Source organism: Balaenoptera borealis (assembly GCF_965194805.1).
Source record: "Balaenoptera borealis genome assembly, chromosome: 12".
In the NCBI taxonomy this organism is placed as follows: domain Eukaryota; kingdom Metazoa; phylum Chordata; class Mammalia; order Artiodactyla; family Balaenopteridae; genus Balaenoptera; species Balaenoptera borealis.
In genome coordinates this window covers 11,459,778-11,487,356 of record NC_138869.1, presented here as the reverse complement: position 1 = coordinate 11,487,356, position 27,579 = coordinate 11,459,778, and the positions used below count along the sequence as shown (strand labels likewise).

The following is a 27,579-nucleotide window of genomic DNA, read 5'->3' as shown; positions in this document are numbered from 1 at the left end:
GTGCTAGTTCACAGCGTTTGAACTGATGCCTCGCTCCCAAATTACCGGGGGTACAGCCTACCACAGTGTCTCTCGAGTGGCACCGTTACGCTTCCAGTCCTTTGGGTCTTGGAGGCGTTGAAGGTTCCCAGAGTCTCCTAGGAAATGGCCAGCACCTCTGGGAGAGGGAACCTCCTAAACTGTTAGCGGCCCACGCCCGCGGTGGGGATTCGTTGGCCGCCAGTGTGTGGAGCTGGGCCTGGAGAGCGGGACCCGGGGTGAGTATGGGGAACAGGAGAAAAGGAGGCTGGGAACGTGTTGGTTTCTCTCCCTACCCTCTCCCAGTGCCTGGCATGAAGCGGACACATCAGGAGGGTGTGTTAAAGAACAGAGCGTACCGGTCCAGGCAGTTCGCGGTTAGGCCCGAGAATACGAGGGGACACTCCAAGGGAGCCAGTGCAGGTCATTTCTTCCCTGCAGTGAAATACCTTTTGGCTTAGGATCTGCCAAGATGATCTGGGTTGGCATCCAGAAAACTCTGACTACTACGTAACTGTCTCCGTGACCTTGCACTTGCTCTCTGAACCTCTGTTTCCCCTTCTGTAAAGTGAGCAGGTTAAGCCCCACTTCACAGGTGTTGAGAGGTAGTGAAAATAATCTCTGTTAGTAGGTTCCAAATGCTGGACCATACACAGGTATCAGTCTGGTGAAATTTAGATCTATCTGCAAAAAAACACACATAATTATCATCATGTGAGGTTGCCACCTGTCTTTTTTCCTGGGGTAGAGGGACTGTTTTTTTGTTTTGTTTTGTTTTGTTTCTGAGATGAAGTACTTCCTGCCTTCCTGGTATAAAAAATTCCATTTTTTAAAGAAATGATGATGATAGTTAATGGCAGTTGTTTTCCGCCTCCCCCCACCCCCCGCCGTGGCCCTATTTGGCAAAATAAGAAACAGGCAGTGTTATTTCCTTCCTAAATTAAAAAAAAAAAAAAAAATGTGCAGTCCCCCACAATTTGGGGACCACAGACCCATGTGAAGTCATCTCACCTGAGACAGTATGCTCAATCAATTTGGTTTCCCCTTCCTCTGGTTCCTTGAAGAGGCGTCCAGGCTGTCTCCTGAGAACCCTAAGATCCCAGAAGCATGAGCTGGAAGGGGCTGTGAAGAGAGTCTCATTCTACACCTTCTCCCACTTGACAGATGGAGAACAGAGGCCAAAGAGGGGGATTGACTTGTACAAAGAGGTGAGTCCATCCTGCCAATTCAAGTGATCAACCTGATTCATTAATTTTTTTCATCCACCCAATAAATATGTGATAGGCTCCTGCAGTGTGCCAGCACAGTACTATGCTAGGCCCTGGGAGAAGATGGTGGGTAAAACAGACGTGGTCCCTGCCCTCCTGGAGCTCACAGCTTCATGGGGAGACAGAAGGTGCTGGCAAGAGGGGGGAGGGAAGTCATCCTCAAAGGGCACCTCAAAGTCTCCTTCTGTGGGTGGTCCTGGTGTGGATACTGTTCTGAATATAAGTTACCAGAGCCAGAAGTTCCATCTTTTCTCCTTATTCTGCCATGAATTATTGTCTTTTTTCCTATCCTGATGAGCCAAGCTAGGCACTCCAGGAAAAAAATCACAGAAGTCCACTTACTACTCTCTCTCCAGGGAAGAACTGAGAGTTCTTGCTAAGATGGGCCTCCAGCTCCTCACTGGTTGCTCTGTTCTAGCTCTGCGGAGCGATGACACCCTGGAGAGAGCTGCCTGCCACCCACACCGCTTCTGACATCAGTACTTTGTCTTTAAAGAAACTCCTTTCCCCCTCACTCAGGCCTTGGATTTGGTGAGACTCACCCTAATCCTCTCCAGAGTGGGGCAAATGATCAGGCCTGGACAATGAACATATTCCATTGTTCTAGACACAATGATTGGCTCATAAGCCAATCCAAATAGTTGAGAATGATATCCAGGTCATTTGTTGCAGTTTACAAGAAAGAGATTGTTCCCCTTTTACTGAGTTTGTTGAGCTGGGGCTTCAGCTTCAACCACAGGGGGGCATCTTTGACACCCCAAGCAGAGAGATTGTCTAAGAATAAGGTGAACACAAAGAGAAGCTAAGAAATGGAGAGAGACAGTCCTGGTGACATAATTTGAGCACCTGGATCCATCCATGCCTGAAGACCTGCTTCTGGATTGTTCTGTTAGGTAAACCAATGAATTCAGTTTTTGCTGAAGCCAGTTTGAGTTGGGTTTTTGTCACTTCCAGTCAAAATAGTCCCAAATAATTTACCTACATCTCCCCCAACCCGGGCTGGTGTACTGGATTATTTATATTGTAGAAAAATGCCTGAAATGGTGAGCTACTCCTGACATATTGGAACCCAAAGACAAGAATTTGAGGTGCATCTCTGCCACTGTGTGACCTAGGACGGTGATGCTACTCCTCACAGCCTCATTTTCTTCATTTATAAAATAGAGAAAAACATCCTTCCTTCCTACAGATGTTATGAGGATCAAGAGAGAGAATGCATGGCAAAGAGCTTTGTAAACTGAAAATGGCTTTATAAATGTAAGTGACTGTCATTAAATTTTAATAAGTGGCTTGCCCAAGGAGTAGAAATTACAGTGGTATTGGAAAGGCACTCGCAGAGCTATAAGTAGCTGGGACAGAATGTCTCCTCGTTTTCAAGACTAACCTTGGAGCAGTTACAGAAAGGAAGTCTGAGAACTCTCCACAGGAAGAACAGAACAGAACAGTTGTGAGCTCAAGTTGGGGACTATAGACCATAAGGCAAAGATGATCCTGGACTGAGCACCTGGATGAGAGAAGCCCCCAGGGCACTTCCAGCCAATATCCTAGCAGAGAAAGATTTGTGACTTGTCAGATACCCTTACGCCTAAAGTAAGTGTTCAGTTACACTGAACGGTTATTAAGCTCTTACAGCATTCTAGGTCCCCTGATCTTTGCTTTAGATATATTGTCTCATTTAATCTTCACAATAACCCTAAGAGGTAGTGTTATGGGCTGAAGTATATCCCTCTCCCCCACCCCCAAATTCATATGTTCAAGTCCTAACTTCCAATACCTCAAAATGTGACTGTTTGGAGATAGGGCCTTTAAAGAGGCGATTAAGGTAAAGTGAGGTGATATGGGTGGGCCCTAATCCAGTATCACTGGTGTCCTTTTAAGAGGAGATTAAGACAGAGACTAGATGATGACCATGGGGGACATAGCAAGAAAGGAGCCACCTTCTGAGGGGCCTCAGAAGAAATCAAACTTGCTAACACCTTGATCTTGGACTTTTCGCCTCCAGAACAGTGAGAAAATAAATTTCTGTTGTTTAAGCCACGCAACTTGTAGTATTTTATAATGGTAGCCCTAGCAAACTAATACAGATGTGTACTGTTTTACACATGAGGACAATGAGGTATGCCCATTTTACAGACGAGGACACAGAAGTTAAATTACTTCCCCAGGGACTTCCCTGGCAGTCCAGTGGTTAAGATTCTGCACTTCCACTGCAGGGGGCACAGGTTTGATCCCTGGTTGGGGAAGTAAGATCCTGCGTGCTGTGAGGCGTGGCAAAAAAGAAAAAAAAAAATTACTTCCCCAAAATCACACCTCTAGCAAGTGAAACAGCTGATATTTATCCCTAGGTGGAGCCCACATTCTTAACTACCATGCTGTATAGATTATTCTGTAGAGTGGATTCAATTCTTCTCAACCACCCGGGTTTCCTTTTTATGTCCGTATCATGTGGTTACTGGCATCAGACCATCTGGGTTCAAGTCTCAGCTCTTCATTCCTTGGATTATAAGCTGTAAGGATGCTACATGTTCACCGTCCCATGGCAAAGACCAAGAGAATGGGCCAACATATCCTCAGAGAGATGAAGAGTTTCTTTCTTTTTTTTTTTTTTTTTAATGGCTGCGTTGGGTCTTAGTTGCTGTGTGCGGGCTTTCTCTAGTTGCGGCGAGCGGGGGCTATTCTTCGTTGCGGTGTGCGGGCTTCTCATCACAGTGGCTTCTCTTGTTGCTCAGCATGGGCTCTAAGCGTGCAGGCTTCAATAGTTGTGGCACTAGGGCTCAGCAGTTGTGGCTCGCGGGCTCTAGAGCTCAGGCTCAGTAGTTGCGGCACACGGGCTTAGTTGCTCCATGGCATGTGGGATCTTCCTGGACCAGGGCTCGAACCCGTGTCCCCTGCATTGGCAGACGGATTCTTAACCACTGCACCACCAGGGAAGTCCGAAGAGGTTCTTAATACTTATAAGAGCCTGTGGCGAAAGTTATGCCTGTCATTCTATGGTTTTCTTAAATCCCCCTCTTTTCTTTACAATGGTTTGAATTAGTTTTCTGTCTCATGTCCCTGAAAGAGTCCTAAGGAAGGCCATTTCTTTCTCTTTCTCCCTCAAACTCACACACTAAATCTTGCTCTTTGACTTGATAAGTCATTCATTCCTTCAACCACTCAGCTAGTAAGTGTCAGTGACATCTTCTACTTGACAGGTCCTTTGCTAGGCAGTGGGGACGCAAAGATGAGGAAGACCCGGTCCCTGCCCTGGAGGAACTCACTGTCTAGTGCAGGAACAAGGAAACAGATGGAGTAGAGTTAGGATGACAGGGGTTCACTCAGAGATTTTCAAAGCCATGTGAAGGGGCTCACTGGAGCTGTGATATTGAATGAGTCAGTCAACTTTTGGAATCTCAGTTGTTTCATCTATAAAGAGGACATCATTAAAAAATATGTATTCTTTCATGGGTGATGAAATAATGGGCTCTATACTTGAAACAAACTTTACGTGTGAAGAATTGTTCATTCAATAGCAAGATGCCTTCATAGCTGTACCATGTCTCATCTGGGAAGTATCTGTTTTATTCAGAAATCTTGGGTTGCAAATGACAGAGACCCAATAAAAACTGGCATAAGCAGGAATAGGTTCCAATAGGATCCAGCAGCTCCTGTGATAGGGTTGGGAGACAACATCTACCCATGGACCCTGCTTTTCCATCCGTGGTTGGCTCCATGCCCAGGCAAGATCTTCCCAAGCCATGGCAAGATGGGTTTGCTAGCTTTGTGGTCAGAGAATGTGGTCTGTGTGACACTCATACTTTGGAGTCTGTGGAATATCCCATTGAGGCCTAGTACATGGTTCATTTTCATAAATGTGCTTTCAAAGAATATGCTCTCCCTGTTAATGGAAGGAAGTTCTTTCTATGTCTGTTAGCTCAAGTCTGTTAATTGCATTGTTCACATTTTGTAGATCATTACTCTTTTTTTTTTTCTGTCTGCTTGATCCATGCATTTCTGAGAAGTGTGTTAAAATCTCCCATTATGATTGACTAAGAAAGGAGATGAGAGAATTTTATGGAATGATGGTAATGTTCTGTATCTTGCGTGGAGTTTAGGTTACACAGATATATGCAGTTGTCAAAACTCAGCAAATACACACTTAAGATTTGTGTATTTTGTTGTATATAAAATTCATTTCAAAAGAAAAAATTGCAATCAGATATTCGACCTTATTTAATGAAGTCTTTAAGGGAAAAGGAACTGAATTTACTTTGAAATGCATGCAAAATAAGATGGCTTAATAAATGAATAGAAAGATGGAGAGATTGATAGACCTGTGAAAAAGCAAATACAGAGTAAAACTGTTATTGGTAGAATTAGACAGTAAGTATTTGGATGTATGCTCTAAGATTCTTCCAGCCTGTGGTACATTGGAAATTTTTCATTAAAAAATGTTGGGGAGGAAAATCTCCCATTATGATTGCTGATTTACCAGTTTCTCCTTGTGAGTCTATTGATTTTTTGCTACATATATTGAGATGAAGTTATTATTATAGATGCATACTAGCATTCTTTTGACTAGTATTTCCCTGAAGTATAGTCTTTCATCTTTAGTCTTTCTGTCATTATGTTTTTGGAGTATCTTTTGTAAAAATCAAAAAGCTTCATAAAAAAAAATCCAATATTAAAGTCTCTGTCTTATAATAGGTAAACATTGATCTGTTTACATTTATTGTGATTATTGATCAATGTGAACTTATTTCTACCATCTAATTTTGTGTTTTACATTTACTATGCTTTCTCTATGCATCTTTTTTCTCCTTCCAAGCCTTCTATTTTAATGGTTTAGTTTTCTTTATTCTTGGTTTTTTCTTCTCTTAGTTTGGAAGATCTGTAATTCATACTTTGTGAGACACTTCCCACGAGAATCCTCTTGTTTTTCAATACCAGAACATCACACAAGTATCTTACCTCTCAACGCAACATTTTCTGACCAATATTTAGATAAGAAAATTTTATATTTACATCCCTAAAACTCAGCACAATGTTTTAAACAGAACTCAGTGTAGGAAATAGCTCAAGCAATATTCCAGCCACTATTGGTAGAATATCAGAATGAAGTGTTCTTTGTAAATTTTGCCTCCACATCAACAAAATGGGTGTGCATCTGAGATGTTGGTGCTAAGGGAAGTATCATGGTATCGGGCTGTTACACACAAGGCTCTCGTTTGCTAACAGCAGCATCATTTATTTGGTGGTTAGGAAGCAGTGGTTTCTGGTTTTGCTTTTTGTGTGTAGTAAAATATACATAACAAAACTTTTTTAACCATTTTTAAGTGTACATTCAGTGGCATCAAGTACAATCACAATGTGCAACCATCACCACTTCCATTTCCAGAACTTTTCCATCATCTCAAACAAACTCTGTACCTATTAAACAATAACTCCCTATTTCTTCTGTGTCCCCCAGCCCCTGGTAACCTCTGTTCTACTTTCTGTCTATGAATTGGCCTATTCTAGGTACCTTATCCAAGTGGAATCATACAATATTTGTCCTTTTGTGTCTGGCTTATTTTCCTTAGCATAATGTTTCCCAGGTTCGTCCATGTTGTAGCATGTATCAAAATTGTATTCTTTTTTAAAGTTAATATTTCATTTTATGTATATAATATATTTTGTCTATCCATTTATCTGTTGATGGACATTTGTGTTGTTTCTACCTTTTGACTATTGGGAATAACACTGCTATGAACGTTGGTGTACAAATAACCATCTGAGTCCCTGCTTTCAATTCTTTTGGCTATATACCTAGAACTGAAATTGCTAGATCATATGGTAATCCTATGTTTAACTTCTTGAGAAACCACCAAACTGTTTTCCACAGCAGCTGCACGATTTTACATTCCCACCAGCAGTGCCAAGCGTTCTAATTTCTCCACATCCTTGCCAACACTTGTTATTTTCTGTTTTGTTTTAATTGTCATCTTACTTGCTATGAAGTGGTATTTCATTGTGGTTTTAATTTGCATTTCCCTAATGACTAGGGATGTTAAACATCTTTTCATGGACTTATTGATGTTCATACATCTTCTTTGGAGAAATGTCTATTCACAGCCTTTCTTCATTTTTGGATTGGGTTGCTTGTTTGTTGTTGAGTTGTAGGAGTTCTTTATATTCTCAGAATATTAATCTCTTATCAGATATGTGATTTGTAAATATTTTCTCCCATTCAGTGGGTTGTCTTTTCACTCTCTTGTTAGTGTCCTTTGATGCACAAATGTTGTAAATTTTGATGAAGTCAGATTTATCAATTTTTTCTTTTGTTGCCTGTGCTTTTGTGTCATATCCAAGAAATTATTGCCAAATACAATGGCGTAAAGCTTTTCCCCTGTGTTTTTTTCTAACAGTTTTATAGTTTTAGCTCTTATGTTTAGGTCTTTAATCTATTTGAGTTAATTTTGGTACATGGTATAAGGTAAGGGTCCAACTTCAATCTTTTGTATGTGGCTATCCAGTTGTCCCAGTACCATTTATTGAAAAGACTGTCTTTTCCCCCATTGAATGGTTTTGGCATCCCTGTTGAAAATCAACTGACCATATATGTGTGGCTTTATTTCTAGGCTTTCTAGTCTATAGTCTGTTCTGTTGGTCTGTATGTCTATCTTTATGTTGGTACTACACTGTTTGAAGGAAGCAGTGGTTTTAATCGTATTAAATCTTTTGTTTTTTTCATTTTTTTCTTCCATTTTAATGAACACTTTACAAAGTATAAAATATACTATCTCTTTTGGGGGGAACATTAGGTACTTTTTTTTTCTCCGTCATACAGTACATGAATCTCAAGGGTTTTGTGTTTCTTCAAGAAAGAAAGAAAGTGTGAGGGCCTGTGGTACAGGGCTGCCTAGTTCTCCCCTCGCCCAGACTTGGGACAGATGTAAGTGCCGCTGCTACTGCTGGTTAATCATATTAAATCTTAATACAATAGACTGTTGCTTGTGTACAGGTGTTTCACTGTATTTTATTTATGTTTTAGGAAATTGTTTGGGGTTTGGTGTTGACACATCATGCATTATAATTTTTCCCATTTAAAATAATGGGAACTACACTTCCTTCTGGTCTGTGTTTTCACACAGAACATCTGATTTCTAACACAGATTACTGATGTTAAGCAAGAGATGCCTGTATTTTATTTCTGCCCTTTATTGGTTACCCCTACATTTTTAAACAGAGATACCTAACATAATATCTAAAGTAAATTAAGATTTCTATACTCCTCCTATGCAAAAATGGATCTTAGAATATTTTAACTTAGAATCATATTCTTCCATCTTTGTTGTTGTTGTTACCTATATATTTTTCGTTCCATCTTCTAGTTAAGCTCCCCAAAGTATAATTTTTGAAAGTCAGTTTTATTGAGGTATAATTTATTTTTAAATTTTTAAAATTTTTATTTATTTTATTTATTTTATTTTTTTATTTTTTGGCCGTGCCACGTGGCATGTGGAATCTTAGCTCCCCGACCAGGGATCAAACCCTATGCCCCCTGCAGTGGCAGGGCGGAGTCTTAACCACTGGACCACCAGGGAAGTCTCAGAGGTATAATTTATTTTATTTTATTTATTTATTTGCTGTTCAGACAACACTTTATTGATTAATAGACAAAAAACAGCCAATTTTAGTGGTACACACAGGAACAGATCACTAATAGGGAAAGTCAATACAACATCTTCCTTGTACATCTACCAGGTAAAAGCCACCATGCTACAACTTAAGAGCTCTGAACTTCAGGTCTCCAATGACCTTGGTTTTGAATCCCAGCTCTCACATATAAGACTTGAGGAGAGCCATGGATCCCTGTACCTCTCTATTTTCTGAGGATGAAATGTCAATCACAGTGCCTGTCATGTGATCGTGAACATTATTGGGCATTTTAGGGATAAATTTCACAGTGTAAGGAGTGACCCAGTTCCTGCTTTTATGAGAGAGACAGACAGACAGAGGATTGTTGGGAGAAACAAGTTTAAAACAAGTTCAGTATAAGCACAGTAAATGACATACAAAAGGTGCTCTGGTGAGGAAGCAGGGATCAGCATTTTGGGGTACCTAGGCAGTGCCAGATACTTTAAGAGAATATGTGACAGAGGGAGAGGTCACAACAGGTTGAGAGGGAAGAAGAAACCCAGGAAGGCTTCCTAGAGCAGGGAGCATTTGAAATGAGCCTTGAAGGATTAACAGGATTTCAGTAGCCTGGTGGCCCAACATAGATCTTTTAAAGCATAGGCTCATCCAGGAAGAATTGCCAGAGGATTAAACCTCATGCTGAGTTCAATCAAAAATCACCACTGGAGGGCTTCCCTGGTGGCGCAGTGGTTGAGAATCTGCCTGCTAATGCAGGGGACACGGGTTCAAGCCCTGGTCTGGGAAGATCCCACATGCCACGTAGCAACTGGGCCCGTGAGCCACAACTGCTGAGCCTGCGCGTCTGGAGCCTGTGCTCCGCAACAAGAGAGGCCGCAATAGTGAGAGGCCCGCGCACCGCGATGAAGAGTGGCCCCCACTTGCCACAACTAGAGAAAGCCCTCGCACAGAAACGAAGGCACAACACAGCCAAAAATAAATACATAAATAAATAAATTAAAAAAAAAAAAAACTTAAAAAAAAAAAAAAAATCACCACTGGAGTGTGAAAGGAACTTTCCTAATTAAGCAATTCTAGAACATTCCCAACTCTTGATTGCATGAGCAGTGGTGGGGAACCGTCATATCCGGGCTTGCTGGTAAGATGCCTTCTCCACAGACGGTGACCAGGGTGGCCTGGAAAAGGGCATAGGGGTCTGACATGGAGCAACATACCTGGGTGTGCTGTACCCCACAGTGGGTGGGTATCAGCGAACACCACCCAGGAGACTCGAGTATCCCAGAGCTGCAGCGCTTTAGAACAGACTGAAGATGTTTACAGTGAAGGGTAAAGAATGTGCCATCTAGTTTAGTTTCATTGCAGCTCATACGTGGAAACTGGATAGACTGGGCAGCTGTCCATCCCCTGGGGGTCTGGATATCTCACTCCATGTGATACCGACCAGGGTTCTTGGCCTTCCTCAATCAATAGAAATTGATCAGAGGCCAGACAAGAAATTCAGGCAAGGTCAGAGGTATAATTTAGATACAATAAAATTCATTCACTTCAGTATTGACAGACACATAGAGTTGTGTGTGACCACTGCCACAATTAAAATACAGAACAGTTCCATCACTCCCCAAAATTCCCTACTTTCCCTCTGATGTTGGCTCCTCACCCCACCCTGAACCCTGGACAACCACTTGTTTGTTTTCTTTTTTTTTCTTGTTTTTATTTTTAATTTTTATTTTATGTTGGACTATAGTTGATTTACAATGTTGTGTTAGTTTCAGGTGCACAGCAAAGTGATTCATATATATATATTCTTTTTCAAATTCTTTTCCCATTTAGGTTACTACAGAATATTGAGTAGAGTCCCCTGTGCTGTACAGTAAGTCCTTGTTGGTTATCAATTTTAAATATAATAGTGTGTATATATCAATCCCAAACTCCCACCACTTGTTTGTTTTCTTTCCCTGTGGGTTTTGCCTTTTCAACAATGTCACATAAATGGAATCATGCAGTATGTACCATTTTCAGTCTAACTTCTTTAAGTTGGCATAATGCATTTGCAATTCAACCATGTTGTTGGGTGTATCAGTAGTTGGTTTCTTTTAGTTGCTATGTAGGGATCCATTGTAGAGATGAACCGTAGTTTATCTATCTGTTCACCAATTGAGGGCCATTTGGATTGTTTCCACATTTTGAAAATTATAAATAAGTCTACTCTAAACATTCATGTATAGGCTTTTGTATGAATATAAGTTGTCACTTCTCTAAGGTAAATACCTAGGAGTGAGATTGCTAAGTCATATGATAAGTATATATTTAACTTTATAAGAAACTGACGAACAGTTTTCTAGAGTGGCTGTACCACATTGCATTCCCACCAGCAATGTATAAGTGTTCTAGTTGTTCCTCATCTGCACTAGAACTTGGTACTTTTTTTTTTTAATTTGAGCCATTTGAGTGGCTTTTAATTTACATTTCCCTAATGACTAATGATGTTGGGCATCTTCTCATGTGCTTATTTGCTTAACTAGTGAAGTGTCTGTTCTAATCTTTTGCCCATTTTCTGTTGGGCTGTTGTTTATCTCATTATAAAGTTTTGAGAGTTCTTTATATATTATGGATAGAAATCCTTTGTTAGATATGTGTTTTGTGAATATTTTCTCCTAATTTGTGGCTTATCTTTTCATTCTCTTAACAGTATCTTTTGAAGAACAAAAGTTCTTAATTTTGATGAAGGCCAATTTATCATTTTTTATTTTATGGATTATATTTTTTATATAATATCTAAGAAATTTGTGCTTGATCTAGGTAATAAAAATTTTCCTCTAAGTTTCCTTTCAGAAGTTGTATGGTTTTAATCTTTACATATAAGTCTATAATCCATTTTGAGTTAATTTTTCTTTATGATGAGAGGTTAGGGTTGAGGTTCATTTTTTGCATATGTACATCCAATTGTTCTGGCACTACTTGTTGAAAAGACTATCTTTTCTCCTTTGAATAACCTTTGCACCTTTGTCAGAAATCAATTGAATCACATTGAGATACCTCTTCACAACCACTAGGGTAGCTAAAATTAAAAAGACAGATAATAACAAGTATTAATGAGGATGGAGAAATTGGAACCCTCATACATGGATAGTAGGAGTACAAACTGGAGGGAATTCCCTGGTGGTCCAGCGGTTAGGACTCTGCAGTTCCACTGCAGGGGGCACGGGTTCCATCTCTAGTTGGGGAACTAAGATTCCGCAAGCCGTGCAGCGCGGCCAAAGAAAAAAGAATACAAAATGGAAAGAAATTTGGAAGTTTCTCAAAATGTTAAACATAGTATTATCATATGACCCAGCAATTACAGTCCTCACATAGGAGAACAGTGACTAGGTTACGACCTCAAATCTGAGACATAGGAAGGCTATAAGAAGCAGAGGTGGTTGCTCCTGGGAAACTCTCAAAGACTAGCAGATGCCATAGAAACACATTCCCACATTTGTTCTAACCTGACCATCTGGAGCTTTACATACCCTAAACATGCATAGTTTAACTTAATTTAGGGGCAAGTGAGTGCTCTCCATGTGTTCCAAGCTCAAGGTCTTCCTAAGAGAAATGAAAACATTAAGTACACACAGAAACTTGTGCATAGGGATTTCCCTGGTGGTCCAGTGGTTAAGACTCCACGCTCCCAATGCAGGGGGCCGGGGTTCGATCCCTGGTCAGGGAACTAGATCCCACATGCATACCGCAACTAAGAGTTCGCATGCCACAGCTAAGGAGCTCACGTGCTGCAACTAAGGAGCGGGCAAGCCGCAACTAAGGAGCCCGCCTGCTGCAACTAAGATCCGGTGCAACCAAATAAATAAGTTTTTTTAAAAAAAAGAAAGAATGGATAAATTCCTAGAAACATACAACCTGCCAAGACTGAATGATGAAGAAATAGAAAATCTGAACAGACCAATAGTAAGGAGATTGAAAAAGTATTCAAAAATGTCCCAACAAAGGAAAACACAGGACCAGGTGCCTTTATGGGTAAATTCTACCAAACATTTAAGGAAGAATCAATGCCCATCCTTTTCAAACTCTTCCAAAAAATTGAAAGGGAGGGAATACTACCAAACTCATTTTATGAGGACAGCATTACCCTGATACCAAAGCTAGATCAGGATACTCCAAGAAAAGAAAATTGCAGACCAATATCCCTGATGAATACAGATGCAAATATTCTCAACAAAATACTAACAAACTGAATTCAACAGTTCATTAAAAGGACCATACATCGTGATCAAGTGGTATTTATCTCTGGGATGCAAGGATGGCTCAACATATGCAAACCAATAAATATAATACACCATATTAATGGAATGAAAGATAAGAACCATGTAAGCATCTCAATACATGCAGAAAAAACATTTGACAAAATTCAACATCCTTTCATGATGAAATCTCTCAACAGATTTGGTATAGAAGGAACATACCTCAACATAATAAACGCCATATATGACAAATTTATAGCTAACATAATACTCAATGATGAATGGTTGTAGCAAAGATTAAGGATTCTCAACTTTGTGACTCGACAATGACAGCAAGGAACCGAGAACTTTCCATCTTTCCTCTCTGCAGTGCATCTGTAATATTCTTTATTATGGTCACAAGATGGCAGCAGCAGACATGGCCATGCCCAGAGTAAAGGAAGGGGGCTTTTCCTCTCATGCCTCTCTTTCTATTAGGGAGGATAATCTTCCCCAGAGTCCCTTTGCAAACTTTCCCTCAGTTCCCAATGGCCAGGACTCAGTAACCTGCCTATATCCACAAGAGAGGCTGGAAAAATGAATGTGAGCGTTCTCCACTCTCTGTAGTGGTAAGTGGGCTCTTCTAATGGTGAAGAAAGGACAAGTTGGAGTTGGAAATGGTTTTTTGGTAGGCAACATTTCCAAACAGTTCTAGTAGTGTAGACCGGAAGAAAAGATAGTTTGTTACCAACTCAGTCTACCATATAGGCTGAAATTCAGTATTACTTTTATAATTAGAATAAAATAGGACTAATTTACTTTTTTTAAGACTCTGTCCCAAGAGTCCCAGCCATTTTACACAGGTGCGTCCCTGCTGCAGACCATGGTGTACACCTTGACCTGGGAGGGGAGTCAGTCTTTAACTCAAGTGAGTTGAAACGTCCCGATCATTAACTTCTTTTCAAAAAAATCAAAACTTCACTAAGCTTCCTTATAGCTGATACCTTATGAAAAAAGTGATAATTTATCTTAAAGAAAGATTGAGGAGTCAAAATAGTTATTTTTCTCACTTGCAGTATAAACTTAACAGCTATAGTTTAATTATGGATAAGATGGACATTTCCAGTAAATGTGTTATGATGAGTTCCCAGGGCTTGGTTGGACTTCATACTGCTTCTCTTCTCTGAAGGTCTTTTCTACATTCCTATGAAGGATAATTCTTATTCCTATAAACAGCCAACGTTGGATTTTTTTCTGAAGTGTCAAATATCATCCTGGTTTGGAAAAAAAAATTAAAAAGGACCAAAGAGCTATACAACTAAAAGAATCCCAAAAATAAAATTTAGTTTACTAATAAAAAGAAAATAAAGAAAAAGAATCCCAGCCATGTTGACTAACCTCCCTGCCATTCTCTCTAGCAAGAAATCCAACCTATTTAGAAAGCCCAACTGATTTGAATGTCATTTTGTGCAACAAGGAAAAAACAACGAAAACATTTGTTCTTGACTGCCATGTGTTGGGTCTGTATAATATGTATTGCCTTTAATCCTTTTGATGACCAATGACAAAGATGCCAGTGTCCCCACTTTACAGATGAGGAAACTGAGACTTAGAGAACAGAAGTGCCTTGCTCGGGCATTCCCTGGCTGTCCATTCACTGCCAGCCCGGGTTCAATCCCTGGTCTAGGAACTAAGATCCTGTGCAGCGCAGCCGGGGAAAAAAAAAAAGTGCCTTGCTCAAGGTTACACAGCCTGGAAACCCAGCACAGCCAGGTCTGCCTGACTCCAACGTCCATGCACTTTTCTTTGGGGATTCATCCCAGTTATTTGTAAGGATAGACTTGACAATCAGAAATGTAATTTCCTGGACTTCAACTGGGCCAAAAAAATCCATCTTGAAGTCAGAAGTCATGAGAGTGGGGCTTGTTATTAAATAATCCACCAGACAGGCCCTTGATTAACAATAGTGAAACTCTACCCAGAATCTTTCTGGGGGTACCATTTGGCAATTTTTTTAAAAATGTGTATTTATTTATTTATTTATTTATTTTGGCTGCATCAGCTCTCAGTTGCAGTGCTCAGGCTCTTCGTGGCGGCACGTGGGCTCCTCTCTAGTTGTGACGCACGGGCTCAGTAGTTACGGTGTGCAGGCTTAGTTGCCCCATGGCATGTGGGATTTTACTTCCCCGACCAGGGATTGAACCTGTGTCCCCTGCATTGGAAGGTGGATTCTTAACCACTGGACAACCAGGGAAGTCCCACCATTTAGCAGTATTAAATTGAGGACATATATTAGTCTGGCTGAAGAGGTAATTCCTTCTCTGATTCAGGCAGCTGTCCTGGGAGAGATGTCAACTGGGAACTCAGCCTCCTGGTTCAGATTTTCTGCAGATGAGATTCCAGAAGAGCAAACTTTGCCAGAGCATCTAAATTGCTCTTCCTCGGCATTCCACCCACTGGATTGCTGTTTACCCTCTGCCTTCCCTACAAGACGGTGAATAGCAAAGCTCAAGGATCCACCACTCACTCCCAGGCCTTGCCTGGTGCCTGGCACATAGTAGCACTCCATATAAACTTGGTTAGTTAGTTGATTGATTAACAAATCATTGAAAGTGGTAGTGTTCTCCTCCTATACTGTTGGTGGGAATGTAAGTTGATGCAGCCACTGTGGAAAATAGTATGGAGGTTCCTCAGAAAACTAAAAATATGGGACTTCCCTGGTGGTCCAGTGGTTAAGACTCCATGCTTCCACTGCAGGGGGCACAGGTTCCATCCCTGGTCAGGGAACTAAGATCCTGCATGCCGTGCGGCACAGCCAAAAAAAAAGGAAAAAAAAAGAAAAAGAAAACTAAAAATAGAATTACCATATGATCTAGCAATCCCACTCCTGGGCATATATCCTGACAAAACTATAATTCAAAAAGATACACGCACCCGTATGTTTATAGCAGCACTATTCATAATAGCCAGGACACAGAAACAACCTAAGTGTCCATCAACAGATGAATGGATAAAGAACATGTGGTACACATATACAATGGAATATATATACAATGGAATACTACTCAGGCATAAAAAAGACCAAAATAATGCCATTTGCAGCAACATAGATGCAACTAGAGATTATCATACTAAGTGAAGTAAGTCAGAAGGAGAAAGACAAATACCATATGATATCACTGATTTTTTTTAAATGTCCATGGTATCTTTTTTTATATATAAATTTATTTATTTATTTATATGTATTTTTGGCTGCTTTGGGTCTTTGCTGCGTGCAGGCTTTCTCTAGTTGCGGTGAGTGGGGACTACTCTTGGCTTGCAGTGTGCAGGCTTCTCATTGAGGTGACTTCTCTTGTTGCAGAGCACGGGCTCTAGGTGCACGGACTTAAGTAGTTGTGGCACGCGGGCTCAGTAGTTGTGGCTCACAGGCTCAGTAGTTGTGGCGCATGGGCTTAGTTGCCCTGCGGCATGTGGGATCTTCCCGGACCAGGGCTCGAACCCGTGTCCCCTGCATTAGCAGGTGGATTCTTAACCACTGCGCCACCGGGGAAGTCCCCATATGGTATCATTTATATGTGGAATCTAAAATATGACAGAAATGACCTTATCTACAAAACAGACTCACAGACCTAGAGAACAGACATGTGGTCTGTGGGGTGGGGGAGGGATGGAGTAGGACTTTGGGGTTACAGATGCAAACTGTTATATATAGAATGGATAAACAACAAGGTCCTTCTGTATAGCACAGGGAACTATATTCAATATTTTGTGATAAACCATAATGGAAAAGAATGTAAAGAATATATATATACTGGGCTTCCCTGGTGGCGCAGTGGTTGAGAATCTGCCTGCCAATGCAGGGGACACGGGTTCGAGCCTTGGTCTGGGAAGATCCCACGTGCCACAGAGCAACTAGGCCCGTGAGCCACAATTTACTGAGCCTGCGCGTTTGGAGCCTGTGCTCCGCAATAAGAGAGGCCGCGACAGTGAGAGGCCCGCGCACGGTGATGAAGAGTGGCCCCCACTTGCCGCAACTAGAGAAAGCCCACGCACAGAAACGAAGACCCAACACAGCCATAAATAAAAATAACCCCCCCCAAAAAAAAGTTAAAACAAAACAAAACAGAAAACTCTCTTTCCCTGTAATTAAAAAAAAAAAAGAATATATATATATTTGTAACTGAATCACTTTGCTATACAGCAGAAATTAACACAACATTGTGTTAATGTTGTGTTAATTAACACAACTCTACTCCATTGTAAATCAACTATACTTCAAATAAAAATAAGTAGGCCTCCAAAAGTCTTCAAGATTCCAAAACAGCTTCATTGAAAGATCAGTTGCAAAATCTAAAAAAAAATTAAAGACACAAGAGGTGCCTAAGATAAAAGACTATAAGACTGACATGACGCCTGCTACTCCCTCTAGTCTCCTTTACCTGAGAACTCACTGGCTACTCATTCTCAGGCTGAATTGCCTTTCCACTCTGAAGAGACTACAAGATAGTAAACAGTAGTCTTCCCAGTTAGTGATCTTATAACCGCAACAGCTCCAAGGCCAGAAATCTAAAACACGGGGCATCCCCCCCCCATTGCACCCTCTTGGGGTCCATCAACAGAGCACCGGGGGCTTCCCTGGTGGCGCAGTGGTTGAGAATCTGCCTGCCGATGCAGGGGACACGGGTTCGGAAGATCCCACATGCCGCGGAGTAACTGGGCCCGTGAGCCACAACTACTGAGCCTGAGCGTCTGGAGCCTGTGCTCCGCAGCAAGAGAGGCCGCGATAGTGAGAGGCCCGCGCACCGCGATGAAGAGTGGCCCCCGCTTGCCGCAACTAGAGAAAGCCCTCGCACAGAAACGAAGACCCAACACAGCCAAAAATAAACATAATAAATAAATAATAAATAAAAATTAAAAAAAAAAACAAAACAGAGCACCGGCCCAGAATTCGATGTCTGTTTTGCAGTCAATTGGGACACTGGGAGAATGTCCTTGAAAGTTTGTCAAATCCTTCCACACTAACTCGAATGCTCCCACATTTACCCCTGAAGGGCACCCCCACCTGGACCTCTCTCAGGGTTGATGGGACTCCAAGGCGTTCTCGGGTAAAATGCCACCAGTTATTTCCTTAAACAGCCAAGGGGAAACTAAAATTGAAATTAATGGAAAACCTTGTCAGATTTTTGTAGATATGAGGAGTGCGCTCTCTAAACTCCCCTTGCTCTGGAGCCTGTAAATGGGATCCTGGGAAAACCGGCAGAAGCCTGAGAAAGGTGAGAATTCTTATCAGTGTCAGCTTTTCTGGATCTCTGTAGTGCCTGGTTGAGGAAGGAAGGTACAATTTCGTTGTTCTTTCCTTTTCGAATCCAGGCTCTTGTGAATTTAGTTTTGAGGTATACCCATTGGTTATCAATCCTTTCTTTCCCAGGGACAGCTACTGCCTTCTTGTCTGTTTAGTTTGGTGTCCTTAGATCTTTGTTCAGATTTCTGCCTGCCTGGGGCATATAGGTTGTCACTACTCACATATGCAGAAATGCGGGTCACAGCTAGGGTCAAAATGTCGCCTGCCTTATCAGTAAACAAAGGATGTAGCAGCCATCAAACCAAGCAGCCATGGCAGCCACCCCCAACTGTGCACCCTGAGGGGATTCAAGATGGAAAAAAAGTAGGATACTGGCCCTAGATAGTTAAGGTGCAGAGCAGAGGAATGATTTCAAAGAGCCCAGACTCTTGCATCTTCCCATACATAGAAAAGCGCTAAATTCCTTAACTTGAGATGTCTGGTTTTCTTTAATTAACGGGTAGTCTTTTGATGTTCTGACTGCCTGGTTTTTGTTACAAAACTCCTATATATCCTGGCTCCCCCCCTTACCTCTTCAGAGCAGCCTCTCACAGCTATCTGAGAGGCTGTCTTTCGGGCTTAAGTCCTCAGAGATTTCACCGAATAAATCATAGTTCTCAACTTTTAGGTTGTGCATTTTTTTCCACACCAGCTCTCAAGGGAATGGTCTAAGCCTTTGGCTACCTTTGGGAGTGGCTCTGGATCTTGGGAGGGTAGTATCTTTTGCACTGTCTCTGGGGATGCCTCTTGCATCCATGGGGTTGTTCGTTACTGCCAGTAACACTTACCATTTGTCCCAGATGAAGCCTGACAAGATATTTGAAAGGATTTTTTTTTTTTTTTAAGTAGCTCTATGGTTAGAAGTTGGCCAAATTGGAAGCTGATATTCAAAGTTGGTTAGGAACTTCTTTTTAGGCCCTCTCCCCTAAGCTAAAATGAAACCATATATCCAGAGGAAGAAAAATAAATTTCCAAAAACAGCTCTGAATTTACAACATAGGAATCTTTTGACTTCCATCTTAGTTGAATATCTTATCCCTGATATAAAGAAGCCAATTGGGGGACTTCCCTGGTGGCGTAGTGGTTAAGAATCCGCCTGCCAATGCAGGGGACACGGGTTCAAGCCCTGGTCCGGAAAGATCCCACATACTGCAGAGCAACGAAGCCCATGTGCCACAACTACTGAGCCCAAGTGCCACAACTACTGAAGCCTGGCGCCTAGAGCCTATGCTCCGCAACAAGAGAAGCCACCGCAGTGAGAAGCACGTGCACCACAACGAAGAGCAGCCCCCGCTCGCCGCAATTAGAGAAAGCCCATGCGCAGCAACGAAGACCCAACGCAGCCAAAAATAAATAAATAAAATAAATTAAAGTTAAAAAAAAAAAAAAGAAGCAAATTGGAGACATAGTAGCTAGGTGGGTGGGTCAATCTATGATGTCCTTCAGGTTGCAACCCAAGTCTGGGAGGAATTAAAAACAACTGTCCTTGATTTACAACAAGAACAGAAAACACCCACCCATCCTTTTTACCAATCCCCAAACCTACCCTATTCATTGGAGGAACTTACATTCTTTCTCCGTGTCTTTAAGATTTAAATATTCTAATTGGTCTTCTCTATGAATTGAGAACCATCAATTGAAAAGCAAACTTCAAGGAGGTAATTCTTATCAGAAGGGGAAAAAAAGGGAAAGTCTATTTTGGAAACTAGGCAAACGAAAAATCTTAAAAGTCTTTCTCTTAAATACTACTAAAAAGTTTAAGCCATCCAAACAGGTAATCTTAACTTATTTCTCCTGTCAAACACAATTTGGATCCACACCCATCTCATGGCTAAAATTTTAAATAAAAGTTATAAGATCTCTGTTTTCTTCTGTATGTTTATGTATATCTTTATATGTGTGTTATAGATGGGTGATATTTCTTCTACCTTCCGATGGTATTGCCAAAATTCATTTGTAAAGAAATTAAACATACTCTCAGAAATATAAAACTAATTCAAATGTTTTTCAAGGTCACATGATCTAGGATAATCTTGGGGGGGAAGCTAGTTTAAATTTGCTGGTTTATTTAAAATAGGAATGTCTTTAGAGTATCTGCATTAAATATAACACAGACATACAACTTTTATTCTACATAGGTTTACTACAAGTCAAATAAGCTCCTCTTATTATCTCTGTTATAGAATTTGTTAGCAAGCAAGATAACCAAAGATGATGGTTAGCTGTTTAGTGTTTCATGAAATTTTCATGAATAATCCAAACATAATTGTTAAGAACAAGTAAATTAAATAGATGTAAGTAAAATGAACTTACAAATGAACTTTTTCTTCTTTTTTTTTTTTTTTTTTGACCACACTGCATGGCTTGCAGGATCTTAGTTCCCTGACCAGGGATTGAACCTTAGCCACAGCAGTGAAAGGACTGAGTCCTAACCACTGGACCACCAGGGAAGTCCCTACAAATGAACTTTTCAACAATAATTATGCTTTATAGTATGTCTACTTAAAAATAGTTTCCAAAATCTTTTTGGCAACTTGAAACCCTAAAGTTATACTGAGTTATATTAAGATAAGTTAAATGATGGATATTCATTGAATATCTAGATCATTTCCAAATAGGATAAAGTGCTGAAACATTAACTTCTGATCATAAGTTTATCCAATTTGGCTTCCTTTACAGAGGAGCTAAAGATATATAGTTCTGTTAATAAATATGTTTTGTACCACATTGATAAATTTACTATGAGGAAGAATATACTTCCAGAAATTATGAAATGTATTTATAAATTTACCAATCCACAAAATGCTAGTGTAACAGATGGCTTACTTCTTAGTTTTAAATAGGAATTAAGGATTCTAAGGGTTAAGAATTCTAAAACATGTATATAATTAAAACTACTAGAAATAATACAGGAAACTTCTCTATGTAAGGAATGTAAGATGTGTTTTTTGGTGAGAAAAAGCGCCTTTTAAGTAATCTGCCTGGAAAGCGAAGATTTTGTGTCTTATCAAAATAATTTACTGTACTTCATGTTATCTTTATCAGGTCTTTGATTACTTAAGAAAATCCTGAATCTTTTTTTTTTAATGAAAATTTTTGTTAATTTAGCTCAAATAAAATCAGACATGGAGCCTACTGCTAATTGAACCAAACCAGCACTGTCTTATCAGCTACAAGAGGACTTTTTCATTTTTTCATTTTTCCTATTTGCTTGACAGTTCAATGAAGTTATTAAAATAAAACCTAAATTTCCTTTGTCAAACCACAAAAAAGTCATCATCCTATTCCATGTTGTAATTGAAAATTATTTACACTATCCACCCCTTTCCCCAAATGTATAAAAATTTTAACTTATTGCCAAATGCTAAGCTTTATTTAACCAATGTGCACTTAGATTATAACATTTTAGTCACTAGAGTTATCATCCTTAAATCTGAAAATTTTTAACAACACTGCAAATATATTGAAGAATGACAGGCATTAAGAGACCAATTACTTTAGATTATGCTTTTGATGAAGAGAAAGAGGAACTCTAAAATTATATGTAATTCTGTAACAGGGAAGAGCTAAATCGGACTCCACGTTGGATCTGTTTCTTTGACTTTAACCTTTGCTTTTCATTGCTTTCTTTATTATAATCATACATAATGGCCTGCCTCAGGGAACACTGCCCACCTGTGAATGGCTGCAAGAAAAAAGAAACTAACACATCCCCTCACCAAGGCTGGTCATTCCAGGAGATGTTTTGCAAGACTGATGGCCCTTCTACTTTACTTCCACACTGCCTCTCCCTCTCTATTCTGCCTTTTTACTTTACTTCCTCACTGCCTCTCCCTCTCTGATTCTATAAGAGAAACTGGCATCCAGACCCAGATAAGATGGTTTTTCAGAGACACTAGTCTGCCATATTCTCAGTCTGCCGCCTTTCCGAATAAAGTCGTATTCCTTGCCTCAATACCTCATCTCCGATTCGTTGGCCTGTCGTGTGGCAAGCAGAGCGAGCTTGGACTCGGTAACAAATTTGGCGAGCCAGCCAGGAGACTTGCGGCTCGTGGGTAGCCGGCCCGGTCAGGGAATATTGGGGCAAGGCCCTAGCAGCTGCCAGGACCATTTGTCCCGAGGATCTTCCCTTCAAAGTTCCCTGAAGCGGCACCGGCTACCCCAGTGCTTGGCAGCTGAAGCAAAGAACCGACAGACTTCAATTTGGGGAATGACGGTTCCATCTGGGAACTTCGGTTCCAATCTGGGGAACTTCGGTTCCAATCTGGGGAACTTCCGTTCTATTTGGGGCTACGAGTCGACAGACTCCATTCGATTCTGGAGGGTAAGTTCCTTTGGTGTGCATGCTGGGAACATATTCCCCCTCAATCTGGGCTTTTCCTTTACGGGACAAGCCAATCTGGTTGGGGTGCCCTGTTGGAGGGGGGAATTGTTGTTGGACTCTACCTGATTCTGGGAACGGGTTCACTGGGAACTAGTTCGTTGGTTTTGTAGGGTAAGTCTACCTGATCTGGGAAATAGTTTGTTGGTTTTGTTTTGGTTTTGTGTGCATTGATGCTAGAATTTGTGCCTTTTGTGTTGGAATTTGTGTCTTTTGTGTTTTGGTGTAGTCAAACTGATAAAAATGGGAAATACTCCACCTATCCCGAAGGAAAACCCTTTGGGGCATATATTAGATAGATGGGCAAAACATAGCCCTGAGCCTATGACTAAGAGAGACATGATATACTACTGTAATAGTGTATGAACCCAATATATGTTAGGATCAGAAGAACGATGGCCCCTGAATGGCTCACTCATTTATTATACAATCTCACAGTTAGAAATGTTCTGCAAAAGAGCAGGGAAAAGAGATGAGATTCCATATGTAGGAGCATTTATGCTATTGCATCAGGAGGAAAAGGAGTCAGAGGACTGCCACCTTATAGTGCCGTGATCTGAAAGGAAACCCAAGGGGGAGAGGGAGAAAATGAGAGTGGGGACATGTTATTTCAAAACTTAGCCCCCACCCCAGCCTATCCAGCTCCCCCACTGGCTGAGCAGGCTACACTGGCAGTTGTTCCAAATGCCACCCCCCCCCCAATGCTGCCAACATATTCACTGCCTCCTGTTTCCCCTACCCATTGGGATCAAATAGAAGTTTCTGTGGTAACACCCAGGGCACAACGACCTGGTTTAGTATCACCATCTAAGACCTGACAGGGCACCCAATTTGGACTGGGAGCCACTTCTGCAGCAGGGCAATTTCCCTTGCCCCAATATCCTGTAAGAGGCCAGGGGACTCCCTTGGACTTGAGGCGTCAGACCCTGATTTCCCCACAGGAGCCCCGGTAACACTGACAGTGGGGAACAAGTTGATTGATTTTCTAATAAATATGAGTAATCTTAAGAGGCTTGTAAATATTAAACAAAGGGGAAACAAAGTCATCCTAGGAGAAACTTGCCTGTACCTTTGAGATACAAATGTCCTATCTGGTCTTCTCAAAAACCCTTATCTCTGCCATCTTCTTAAAATGCAAATTTTGTAAAAGAGGGTACAGTAATTTAGAACTTGACTTGTTTACCATAAATATTAGTAGAAAGGGTTTAGCCATCTAGACAAATGAGCTTGATTTGTTCCATCTGCCAGAAACCCAACTTTAATCCAACCTCTTTTGTAAACTGATGGGTTTTACACTGCTGTACCTGACTCAGGGCTGAAATTTTGAAATGAGAACTATGTCTCTCTGTTTGTTTGTATGTTTGTATGTGTTTTTGTCTTTGGGTAACATTGCTGAGGTTAATCTGTAAATGAGCCTTATTTAATTGGCTTAAAGAAACGTAAGCGCTTACAAACCAAACAATTCTAAATACAAGAGATACAAACCAAACAATTCTAAATACAAGAGAAATTAAGGTAAATGAGTTTCAGTTTCACGTGAACCGGGAAATATTTAGTATTAAATTAGTACCTAGTATTAATGTTTAAGATTGTTGCTCTAATTAATATGGACATGTCTTTAGAGCCATCAACATTAAGTATAGTACTTTCACTGCACCTAGGTTTAATAGAAGCTAAATGAAATCTTGTTATATCTGTTGCAAATTTGTCCGCAAGAAAAATAACTTGATATGATGAAACTTTAAAGTAAATATAAATGAGATAAGAGCTTTTAGGTGAACTCTAAGAATAATTATGTTCTAAAAATCATCTAAAATAGTTTCTCCAGATTTGGTAAGTATTACTTGCCTCTTGGTTGTCACTAGAAATTAAGGTTTTTAAGAGTCAGAGATTCTAATAGAATTAAAGCTACTGAAAACAATAAAACATTTCAGTATGGTAGAATGTGTGTTTTCAGTTAAGAAGTTATGAGGAATGGAATTACATTTTACTGAGAAAGTTTTGTACATGGTCAGAATTAACTGAATTTAGATTGAAGTTAAATAAGTAAATGGATTTCGTTAAGTAAGCTAATACAAGACTGAAATTTGATCTCTCTCTCTCTGTTAGACGTGCTCCTTTTCATAACAGATTAAATGAGCTTCTGTGCCCTTAGGTGATCCGTATTTGTTTTCGTTTCATCATTTTGTGACTTTGGTTAAATGAATTGGTACTGTTTCACAGTGACCTACGATCCTGTTGTGTTTTAAAACCTTTTTGATATTTTTAACAAACTTCCCAAATATCAAAATGTGACTAAAGCTTTTTAGCCTCCAGCTGACTCTGGATACTTCGAAAGAACATCTCTGAGACATCTCAGAGAGAGATGTTTATTTGGTATGTTAAATTACTTCAGAAACATCGTAAAGTGATTGGAGATGAACCTTAGATTATAGTGTATGGATAAATGTCATTTATATAGATATTCCAAAATTTATATGGAATCCCTAACATCTGATATGTCCTGATATGTCATCAATCATAATACTAGTTATTCTAAAATGTTATATCCAAGAATCCTGCTAATTGCATTGTACTCAAATTTTTATTTATTTATTTATTTATTTATTTATGGCTGTGTTGGGTCTTCGTTTCTGTGCGTGGGCTTTCTCTAGTTGCGCCAAGCGGGGGCCACTCTTCATCGCGGTGCGCAGGCCTCTCACTGTCGCGGCCTCTCTTGTTGCGGAGCACAGGCTCCAGACGCGCAGGCTCAGTAATTGTGGCTCACGGGCCTAGTTGCTCCGCGGCATGTGGGATCTTCCCAGACCAGGGCTCGAACCCGTTTCCCCTGCATTAGCAGGCAGATTCTCAACCACTGCGCCACCAGGGAAGACCTGTACTCAAATTTTTAACCATACTATTTTGTTTTTTGTCCTGATGCTTTTACAAAATGAAGATTTTTCAAGAAGACTGATAAAAAGGAACTTTTTAACAAATATAAGTTTCTTATTGCCTTTAGATAATATCACTGGACTGGGTAACAAATGACAAAACTGATGGGAAACCTGATTATTTCATCCAGATCAATGGGAATTAATTACATGGGACTGAGTGAACTGGTAAATATGATTTATAACTTTATGACTTTAGGAAATATATTGACTTTAATCTTTGTTTTTAGGAAAAAACTTTTATGCTATAACCTTATGCTATGACCTACAACAAGTTGATAAAGTATGCCTTTTTAAACAAAGATGAAACATTTATCTTCTTCTCTCTACCTGATCCTGACAGAATTTGTTGTCTCCAGCTGGTTCTCCTGTGGACTTGATATTATGCTAATCATTGTTTTAATTTGTTCTTTATTTCCAAATTGTTTGTGCTTTGTGTCTCCCTGCTGCACTATGTCTTTGTCAATGTTACTAGCTGTTACTTATATCCTATTTTATAAGATTGTTGTCTCTTGCAGTACCCAGTGTGTAACCAGGCCTCCAACAAAACTTCTATGGCTAAACATCTTAAGGAAATAGATCACTTTTATAACATAAAAATAATTGTAATAATGTGATTCTAGGTATGGCAAGAAGCAACAAGGGAAAATGTCTCCTGGATCATAATTAGAGGATCCAGAGAATCTTTAATTATCAATAGGGCCTAATCCAAAAATTAGCACCTGGAGTGGCATATCAAGAATTTTCGCCTGACCTAGGATGAGCCTCCCAGCACCATGGGACAAAATTTGGTCATGAAATGTCTCCCAAATATTCGTCAAATTCCTGACCAAGAGGAGAGGATCAATCATCAGCGATTGCAGCCCCCCAGTGTGAGCCGGTGAACACTGAGGAAACTCAGGAAGGAGAAGAAGACCTGCCATCTAGCAGCCATCAGACTGCAGCCACTCCCTATGGTGAGCCCTGAGGAAACGCAGGATGTGAAAATACAGGATATAGGCCCCATCTGGGCTGTGGTGCATATCAAAGAAATTATTTCAGTGAGCCCAGACTCTAGCATCTTCCCATACATAGAAAAATGCGAAATTTCTTAACTTGAGATGCAGCCTCCTGGGCTTGAAGCCCTCAAAATTCCTGACAACTCTCAACTTTTAGGTTGTGAATATTCTTAAGTCTACAGGTGTCAAGTAGACACTTCCAAAGCGGAACAAAAGACAAATCTCAACATCTGGAACACTGACACTGATGGCGAACACTCCCAGAAAGATCCATCTGACTGAGCAGTTAGAACTTTGTCACCCCTTTTTTCCACAAGATTGTGGAATGGACATTGACAGTGGGGAATTTTAACAGGGAAGAGCTAAATTGGACTCCATGTTGGATCTGTTTCTTTAACTTTAACCTTTCCTTTGCGTTGCTTTTGTTATTATAATCATACAAAATGGCCTGCCTCAGGGAACCCTGCCTACCTGTGAATGGCTGCAAGGAAAAAACAAAAACACATCCCCTCACCGAGGCTGGTCATTCCAGGAGATGTTTTGCAAGACTGATGGCCCTTTTACTTTACTTCCTCTCCGCCTCTCCCTCTCTGATTCTATAAAAGAAACTGGCATCCAAACCCTGAAAAGATGATTTCTCAGAGACACTAGTCTGCCATCTTCTCCATCTGCCGGCTTTCCTGATAAAGTCTATTCCCTGCCTCAACACCTCGTCTGCGATTCATTGCCCTGTTGTGCGGCGAGCAGAGCGAGCTTGGACTTGGTAACAATTCCAAAAAATAAACACTTCTGATATGTCGAGGTTTTCAAGA

The 27,579-nt window shown here is 40.5% G+C and overlaps 1 long non-coding RNA gene across 7 annotated transcripts; it reads left to right on the top strand.

Annotated features, from left to right (window-relative positions):
- Nucleotides 1-119: 119 nt before the first annotated feature.
- Nucleotides 120-27,579, top strand: LOC309606847. Of its 7 annotated transcripts, XR_014232073.1 has the most exons (7): nucleotides 120-257; nucleotides 1,083-1,226; nucleotides 1,705-2,543; nucleotides 2,665-2,876; nucleotides 10,734-10,773; nucleotides 25,838-25,937; nucleotides 26,393-27,579. It is a non-coding gene; the product is annotated as an uncharacterized lncRNA (long non-coding RNA). The 7 variants fall into 7 exon arrangements; XR_014232070.1 differs by having other exon boundaries at nucleotides 2,451-2,876; XR_014232072.1 differs by lacking the exon at nucleotides 2,665-2,876.